This window comes from Leopardus geoffroyi, chromosome E1, assembly GCF_018350155.1.
Source record: "Leopardus geoffroyi isolate Oge1 chromosome E1, O.geoffroyi_Oge1_pat1.0, whole genome shotgun sequence".
Lineage (NCBI taxonomy): Eukaryota > Metazoa > Chordata > Mammalia > Carnivora > Felidae > Leopardus > Leopardus geoffroyi.
In genome coordinates, this window is record NC_059330.1 from 25,355,032 (window position 1) to 25,365,128 (window position 10,097).

Sequence of the window (10,097 nt, forward strand, 5' to 3'; positions counted from 1 at the left end):
ATTTCTTTCTCTGTCCCCAGTGCATGGAACAGTCCTGGTCCATGGTAAGTGCTCAGTCAATATTTCATGAGTGAAAGTGTGCTGATGAACAATTAAAGGGCTGGTCTGCTGAGAAAGGCATAGTTGAGGCCCTTTATGCCCCTAGAAAGATAAAGAGAACAATTGCCTTGGTTTGGTTTCTGACAAGTCCCTATTCAAGGTCCTAATTCGTCCTGGTAGGCTTCCTGAATTTTGGTTCCATGAGAGACCCCTACATTTGTATAACAAATTCTTTTTTTTTAAACAAAAAAAATTTTTTGAGAGAGAGAGAGAATCTTAAGTGAGCTCCACACTCAGCACATTTTATTTATATTAGAGAGAGAGAGAATGCATGTGCGAGCTGGAGAGGGGCAGAGAGAGAGGGAGAGAGAGAGAGGGACAGAAAGAATGCTAAACAGGCTCCTCAATGTCAACACAGAGCCCAGTGTGGGGCTGGAGCCTGATGTGGGGCTGGAGGCCAACATGGGGCTCAATCTTATGACCAGGAGATCATGATGTGAGCCGAAATCAAGAATCGACACTTAACCAACTGAGCCACTCACAACAAATTCTTTTTTAAGAAGAAGAATTGGAGTTTGGCCTAGACTGCCATAGAATTTTTAATCTGGGCACACGGTCCATTTAGAAAGAGGAATTCATTTCCCAGCCTTCTATAAGTTAGTGTGCTCAGGTGAGTAAAATCTGGCCAATAGGATATAAGTAGAAGTGTTCTGGGCCAGTTCCACATGACACACATGCCTCGGACCATACTTAGAATATCTGTGCTTAGCTCAAGGACTGACCTGGGAAACCCTACTTCCCAAAGAATGAAGATAATGGCAACCAAAAATTTCTAGAATACTCTGGATTTTATCTCAGAGATTATACTTTTTATAGATCTGATATAATTCTCATAATGGCACATTTTATTTCCTGACCCAGTCCCCACTATACTATTCATTCAATTTTCAGTGGTAGCTGCCTGCATGAATGGCTCATTCCCTTCTAAGCATTGCCTTTACTTTAAATCCCAGATTTTGAAGTGAGGGGAGACAAACCCTTTACGTGCTGGATTGCAAAGGCAATCGCCTCTACCCTTGAGTAGCCTGACAAAGAGCTGGGTCAGCTGAAATGATCTGTCTCAGCACAAAGGGCTATAATACTACTAGTAGATACCAGCACCAGTGTTTGAACTCCTTTAGACAATTGTCCCACAGAATATCCCTTTTGTATTCATGGCCATTCCTGCAAATAAAAAACTCCCGTTGATTAGTGTTCTCTACTCCCTCCCATTTCCCTGTAAATATGAAGAGCGGCTTGGTGCAGGGTGTGTGTGTGTGTGTGTGTGTGTTTTCCTGGAGCACTATTTGTAGAATGTCCTACCAAGCTTGACCCAAGCTTACCTCTCTATGGGATAATGAGACCCTAGGGGACTGTGTGCACTCTGCTGACTCTGCTATAAACTTCTTCCACAATAGGCTTTGTGTTGTATCTGTATCATGTATCTCTAGTATGTTTCTCACAATCCTATGCCTGACAGAATCTTAGAGATTCTTAAAGAATCTCTAAGTTCACTGCTTACCAGTCACACAGATGGATGACTGTGTCTATAATTTCAAATGGATTCTTAGGGAATGCCCGTGTCTCTATATATCTTACTGATAGTATGACAGATCCACCAGTATTCCCACTACAGAATTTATGTCTAGCAAATCACTATAGTTCTCTAGGCAGAACACCTTGTTTCATTGTAATTATGGTTTTCGGTCCTGTTACTTCTCTATACCCTCAGGATCACTTAAATCTTCTTTAGAATCCCTACTTAGAACCTGGGCAAAGTATAGACCACCCAGAACAACTACCTTCAAGACTCCCCAGCAAGACAAAGTACAAGGAAAGGATATCTGAGTAAGAGATGGTGCCTAACTGTTGCCTCTCTCCCTCTCCCTTTCTCTCTGTATGAGTGTACTATCCCCTCAAAGCAAAGCCACTATAATGAGTTTATGAAAGTGTTAGACAGTTTGCTGGCTTTCTGTTTTCAGGTGGTGATTCCCAAAAAGTGTTTTAAAAATTTCTCTCCAATTGCATCAGAAGATACTTATCTATTAAAGGAAATGCAAAAATCAAGCAGAGGATGCTTAAGATGGCAAAAAAAAAAAAAAAAAAAAAAAAAAAGGAAAGAAAGAAAGAAAGAAAAGGAAACAAGAATCTATAGAGTACCATCACACAACCTTACCTAATATTTTGCAAAATGTCTTGGAGAAAATCAGAGACATCCAGATGTAGTGAGTACACAAACTCAGGTCTGGGAGGAATGTAAACTTATTTTCTATAATTATGTTTATATTTAATATCCCTACTTTCCAAAGTTAATGAAAAATTAATCTTTTAAAAAATGTTTATTTATTCATTTTGAGAGAGAGAGAGCATGTGCAAGTTGGGGAGGGGTAGAGAGAGAGGGAGAGAGAGAATCCCATGAAGGCTCCATGCTGTCAGCACAGTCTAATGTGGGGCTTGATCTAATGAACCATAAGATCATGACGTGAGCTGAAATTGAATCGTACGCTCAATCGACAGAGCTAGCCAGGCACCCTGAAAAATTAATCTTAATTATTTGAATGTTCTTTTTTTAAGTTTTAATTTAAATTCTAGTTAGTAAACATACAGTGTAATATTAGTTTCAGGTGTACAATATAGTGATTCAACACTTCTACAACACCCAGTGGTCATCACAACAAGTACACCCCTTAATCCCCATCACCTATTTAACTCATCCTTCCACCCACCCCCCTCTGGTAAGCACCAGTTTGTTTTCTATAGTTAAGAGTCTGTTTCTTGGTTTGCCTCTCTCTCTCTCTTTTTCCCCTTTGCTCGTTTGTTTTGTTTCTTATATTCCACATATGAGCGAAGTCATATAGTATCTGTCTTTCTCTGATTTCATTTAGCATAATACTCTCTAGCTCCATCCGTGTGGTTGCAAATGGCAAGATTTCATTCTTTTTATGGCTGAGTAATATTCCATTGTATATATACGTACCACGTCTTCCTTATCCATTCATCAGCTGATGGACACTTGGGCTGTTTTCATAATTTGGTTGTTGTAGATAATGCTGTAAACATCAGGTTGCATGTATCACTTTGAATTGGTATTTTTGTATTTTTGGGTAAATACCTAGTAGTGCAACTGCTAGATTGTAGGGTAGTTCTGTTTGTAACTTTTTGAAGAACCTCCGTACTGTTGGCTATACCAGTTTGCGTTTCTAACAAGAGTGCAAGAGGGTTCTCCTTTCTCCATATCCTTGCCAACATTTGTTGTTTCCTGTGTTTTTTATGCAAATTGAATATTATTTTAAATATATCAGATGAGCTGATTCCATTCAGGGTCTCACATATGTGAGGCTTTACTTAACTTGAGTGGTGAAAGGGGCCTTGGATACATCTTCCCAAATCCTAAAGGTAGTCATTTCTACGTTCCTGATGCCTTACCATGGTGGACAGAGCAGAGAGGTAAGGCTTAGAGGTTGCTGCCTTCCCAAGAAAATGAGGCAAAACACTGGAGGATCAAACCATGTGGAAGACTTTGATGGACTTCCCCCAAGCTTAGCTAGCAGAGAAGACTAGGCACAGGATAACATTCTCTTGAACACACCAGTATCTAAGATCTTTAGTTTCTCCTTTAGTTCTCTTCTTCATACAGGCTATGGAATCATTTGCTTTTTCTCTTTGAGAACTTTTTTTTTTTGCAGAAAATGTAGAGAACACTAAAATGAACACCTATGTCCTCACTACCAAGGAGTGAAGATTGTTAATATTTTCATAACATCTTTTTTTACCTATTTAAGTAAAATAAACGAAATATCACAGATACTTTGATGTTTCTTTGGGGCTAGATTTCAATTCCCTATTACATCCAAGTGTGGGGAGATGTGTTCAAGAATTCCTTATAGTTACATAAATGGGTTAAAAAAACTTAGGGCAGGGGCGCCTGGGTGGCGCAGTCGGTTAAGCGTCCGACTTCAGCCAGGTCACGATCTCGCGGTCCGTGAGTTCGAGCCCCGCGTCGGGCTCTGGGCTGATGGCTCAGAGCCTGGAGCCTGTTTCCGATTCTGTGTCTCCTTCTCTCTCTGCCCCTCCCCCGTTCATACTCTGTCTCTCTCTGTCCCAAAAATAAATAAATGTTGAAAAAAAAAATTAAAAAAAAAAAAACTTAGGGCAGGGGCGCCTGGGTGGCTCAGTCGGTTGAGCGTCCGACTTCAGCTCAGGTCATGATCTCACACTCTGTGAGTTCGAGTCCCGCGTCAGGCTCTGTGCTGACAGCTCAGAGCCTGGAGCCCGCTTCAGATTCTGTGTCTCCCCCCTCTTTGCCCCTCACCTGCTCATGCTCCGTCTCTCTCTGTCTCAAAAATAAATAAAAACATTAAAAAAATTTTTTTAAAAAGCTTAGGGCAGAAAGCCACCACCACAGGGCGAAAGCACCCAAGGTTAGTTAGCAAGATATTATAATGGGATAATGAGTAACTTGTTATATTACCTGCAGGAAACTACTTTCTGTCTGGCACCAATATACTTTGATCACAACTTCAAACTCCACTTGCCCCCCTCCACCCCAGACCCTTTGCTTCTTTACACACACAAGTTAATGATACTATCTGATTGTTTTCTTCATGTTCACTATGTGTGTAAGATCTTGAGAGCTCAATAAATTCGGACACAAGGGGCACCTGGGTGGTTCAGTCGGTTGAGTGTCTGACTTTGGCTCAGGTCATGATCTCACGGTTCGTGGGTTCAAGCCCTGCATCAGGCTCTGTGCTGACAGTTCAGAGCCTGGATCCTGTTTTGGATTCTGTGTCTCCCCTCTCTCTGCCTCTCCCCCACTCACGCTCGGACTCTCAAAAATAAATAAATGTTAAAAAAATTAAAATAAATAAATACAGAGACGAAATCCCTGTTCAGGGTTCTTGTCTTCTCCCAGACATCAGCCTCTCTCATATTCAATTCTGCGTCCACTCTCTTGCTGGACAAGAGAGAACTCCAGACTCATAGTCTGCAACATCCGTGCACTACTGCTCCCACATGGTGAGCCAATGCTGGTTCACAAACTTGTTTATTCCAGTTGTTCTTGTTTAATTATATATTTAATTAAATGTTGTGCAATATGATGAAATATGAATGGAGGAAAAACAATTTCTCTCCGTGAAAATTAAATTCAATGCTTTAAGAAGATTTAATAAAGGCAAATCAACAACAACAACAACAACAACAACAAAACCCTGCTGTGAGTTAGGTATACATGTGACAACTATAAAAGATTGATGGTGTTTTGGGTAAATTATAAAACCCAGAAGGATTCTGCATTGAGAGCACTTTGCATATGTTTTTAAGGTCTTGTTCCACTTTATAGTAAGTAGGAAAACTGAAAGACTTAGGTGATACACTATTGATGTGGTTTATGAAAAAAAAAGAAAAGGATGCTGAACTCCAAACAGTGGACTCATATACAAAGTAAAGGTCTTGGCTGTACATCTAAAGATTGGCAAATTAATATATGTTCATGCAAATTAAAATAAATGTGTAAGATATGCTTGTATATGTGTGTTGAAAGCTATAAATTAAGCAGAGAGGTCTGTAAACAAGAGAACTGGAATTGAAGTTGGTAATTAGGAGGTAAGAAGTGGTTCAGGAAGGTAAAGAAGATGGAGGCCAGATTACAGGAGAGTAAGGTGAAAAATAAAACCACTGTACTGAGAAAAATTAATCAAGATGCTTAATAACAATAAATCATTAATAACAAATGACAAGAGGTAACATTTACTGAGTGCTTATTGTATGCAAGCACCATCCTAGACATTTTCCATGCCCTATCTTCCTACAAACAACTAAGGAGGTAGATACAATGTAACTCGTGCCAAGTTAAATAGCAAGAAAGTGAAATGGATTTTTCTGTTAAAGCACATGCTTGGGGGGGGGGGCGGAGGATGGGGAATCTGGATTTTTCTGATGTGAGAATATCCTAGGGAAAAAAATAATAAAAGGTTTAAATCAAAAGCCAACTGTAAGTTATTAAGTGTTCTTGCTCTTTGGCCAATATTCACTTAAATGTACAAACTTCCTCTCTTTAAATAGGTGATCTAAAAGTTCACCTTTAACAGTTACTTCTGAAGTCCCTACTAAGTTCACTCAAGTCCCACAGACTGGATGGAGGAAGAAAATGGGGTGGGGGAGTAATATTATGCCTTACAGCTCAGCACAGGGGATGCAGTGAGTATTCTAAGTAATCTATTCCTACCCTACCTCAGAAACCAAATGTAATGTTTAAATTTTATTGGTTTCTCTCTTAAAGGTGGTCTCTGATTTTGTCTCTATTTCTGGAGGACACATTCTTTGGGGCTTAAAATTTTCTCCAACATAAATATAGTAAATAGTACTACTGAGTAAAAATAAAGCACACAGTAGTTACTTCAAGGAAAAAAAAAGATTTTTCTAAATTATTTAAATAACTTTTGTGTAACTTATCAGAAAATGAAAAGAATGGGACTTACATCAAGGAGAAGCAATAAATTCAAGAGTAGGTCTCTTTAGAAGAAAAGGCTAAGTGTATAAGTAGAGATATCTAAAAAGAAATAGTATGAACATTCTTTCCACATTAATGACTCTGAAAATAGTTATCTGCAGAAAACATGACAGATTGAATTTCCATGGCTAATTAAGAACAGATACAGGTTTGACACCTTTGGGACTCTGGCAGCAGTGATTCTAATTTTGTGTCTCCTACCAGTTTACATTTGCACACAACGAGTGTGACAGCACTAGCCAGATTAGACTGATTATTTTGTCAAATATTGAGTTACAAAAACAACAAGGGCAGAGTAAAGGTAGAGTCATAGAATTTAACCTCTTGAGGCACATTACCTCACAGTTCTAAACACACAAGGTGGCTCTGATAGATGAACAATAGACTAATACTTAGGAGTAGATATTACTCATTTTTTTCTAGCTATTAGAAGAAACAATAGGAAATTAATTAGATTCTTATTTTGGTTCTAAGATTAATTCTTATAGTCTACGTTTGAAGACTTTGAACTCAATACAAGCAAGACAGGACTCCCAAATCAATAAATCAGTGTATAGGAATAGTTAACCCTGAAATAGATCCCAGGGTGTGTAAAAACCTACTAACTAATAATGGGAGTATCACTAACCAATAGATTAAAAAAAATGGATCATTTCACAAAAAGCATTGGGGAACAGTTATTTGAAAGAAGTTCAAACTCACTTCATGCCAAAATAATTCCAGAGAAATTTTAATGTGAAGACACATTTTAACCATTAAATATTCTAGAAGAAAAAAAATGCTAGAAGAAAATATGAAACTTTAGGGGCACCTGGCTGTCTCAGTCTGTTGAGCGCATGACTCTTGATCTTGGGGTTGTGAATTTGAGCCCTGCGTTGAGCGTAGAGATTACTTAAAAATAACAAATATTTTTTTAAAAAAAGTTCTATAAGTTCTATTGAACTGATCTCAAAAGATAAAAGGACATTTTAAGCATAACATCACTGGAAATATAAGAAAGGAAATATCAAGAGTTTTTTTAGTGTATTCTATCCCATATTTTCTTCTAGTACTTAAAAAAAAATTCCCTTACTATTATAAGCAATGCTGTGAAAGTCCTTACATATGTACCTTTTGCAAAGATGCCCGTATGGTAAATTCCTAGCAATGGAACTTCCAGGCCAAAAGATATGTGTAGTTTAAATTTCGTTTGATACAAACTGATATTAAATTACATTCCCACTAATAGTTAATGAGAGTGCTTGTCTCCACACCTTTCCCAGCCTTACATACTACTAAATTTAAAAGGTTTTTGCCAATCCAATAGGTAAAAAAATATCTCATTGTTACTTGTTGCACTCTTACACTTTTTTCTTAATGTAGTTCTTTAATCCACTTGCCATTTCACTTTCAGGGTGGTCCAAGTTGAGGACTTCATCATTTTCACCCCTCAAGAGAGTGAGTTATCCTACCAAAGGGATAGCCAGATGTCCTCACATCAGTGAATAATCAGTCTTTCCCTCAATTGTTTGAAATGTCACATCCATCATATACTCCTTTGCATTGTATATTGATTCCTTTCTGGACTCCTGGTTCCAAATGACCAAATGGACATTTATCTGCCACTGTTGATTTTATAAAATATTTGATATCTGCAGGGCACCTAATTGTCTTAATATTCTTCTTTTTCAATAACATCCCTTTTCTCTTCTGGATAAATTTGAGAATCAACTTGTCAAATTAAAAAAAAAAAAAAAAAAAACCCAGTTGGGCCAGTTGATAGAGCACATGTGACTCTTGACCCCAGGGTCCTGAGTTCCAAGCCCCACATTGAGTGTAGAGCTTACTTAAAAAGAAAAAAAAATCCAGTTGGGATTAAAATGATGATAAATTTATAGATTCATTTGGAATAAACAAGTTTCTCATCCAGGAATGTGATTTATTTTCCCATTTATTCAGAGATTTATTTTTTCCTTTATAACAAAAAAATTTCATAGTTTTCTTCATAACAATTTTACACATGTCTTCCAGAATGAATGAATGCATTCACAGAACAACTTTTTGTGTTAGGTTCAGGGAATATAGAGATGAACAAGACAAGTTCCCTGTTTCCATGGAGCCTATATTCTAATTGAATAAGATAGTCAATAAACAAATAAGTAAAAAAGATCAGAGGGGTGCCTGACCGGCTCAGTCAGTAGAGCATCCAGCTCTTGATTTCAGCTCAGGTCATGAGCCCAAGATCATTGGATCGAGTCCCGCCTTGGGCTTTGTACTGACCTTGGAGCCTGCTTAAGATATTCTCTCTCTCTCTCTCTCTCTCTCTCTCTCTCTCTGTCTCTCTCTCTCAGATAAAACAAATATAGGAGCGCCTGGGTGGCTCAGTCAGTTAAGCATCTGACTTTGGCTCAGGTCATGAACTCTCTATTTGTGAGTTTGAGCCCCACGTGGGGCTCTATGCTGAAAGCTCCAAGAGCCTGCTTCAGATTCTGTGTCTCCCTCTCTCTCTGTTCCTCCCCTGCTTGCACTCTGCTCACAATCTGTCTCTCTCTCTCTCTCTCAAAAATAAATAAATAGTTAAAAATTAAATAAATAATAAAAAGAATACAGGGGTGCTTGTTGACTCTGATGGTTAAGCGACTGACTTTGGCTCAAGTCATGATCTCGTGGTTTGTGAGTTCAAGCCCTGATTAGGTCTCTGTGCTGACAGCTCAGAGTCTGGAGCCTGCTTCAGATTCTATGTCTCCTTCACTCTCTGCCCTTCCCTCCCCCCTCTCTCTCCCTCTCTCGAAAATGAATAAACATAAAATAAAATAAAATAAAATAAAATAAAATAAAATAAAATAAAATAAATATATTTATTGATTTAATTTTTTAAAAGTTTGTTTTTGACAGAGAGAGAGAGAGAGAGAGAGAGAGAGAGACAGAGCATGAGTGGGGGAGGGGCAGAGAGCAAGGAAGACACAGAATCTGAAACAGGCTCCAGGCTCTGAGCTGTCAGCACAGAGCCCGATGCGGGGCTCAAACTCACAGACCGCGAGATCATGACCTGAGCTGAAGTCAGAAGCTCAACTGACTGAGTCACCCAGGCGCCCCAAAATAAATATATTTTAAAAAGATCAGATAGTAAGAAGTCCTCTGCAGAGAATTTAAGTAGGGTTATCATAGAAGTCGCTTTTTCTTTAAATATGGAATGCTTCACGAATTTGTGTGTTATCCTTGTGCAGGGACCATGCTAATCTTCTCTGTATTGTTCCAATTTTAGTATATGTGCTGCCCAAGCAAGTGCTAGAGGCCACTTTTAAAAAACAGGCCTGACTGCTTTCAACAAGAGCAAAACTATGGAAAGAGCCCAAATGTCCATCAACTGATGAATGGATAAAGAAGATGTGGTTTATATACACAATGGAATACTACTTGGCAATGAAAAAGAATTAAATCCTGCCATTTGCAGCAACGTGGATGGAACAGGAGGGTATTATGCTTAGTGAAATAAGTCAGTCAGAGAAAGACAGATATCCTATGTTTT

General features: G+C 38.5%; 1 non-coding gene across 1 annotated transcript; it reads right to left on the bottom strand.

The window, feature by feature from the left end:
- Positions 1 to 9,750: 9,750 nt before the first annotated feature.
- LOC123604796 lies at positions 9,751 to 9,853 on the bottom strand. The gene has a single exon (XR_006715513.1). It is a non-coding gene; the product is annotated as a U6 spliceosomal RNA (small nuclear RNA).
- Between the last annotated feature and the right edge of the window lie 244 nt (positions 9,854 to 10,097).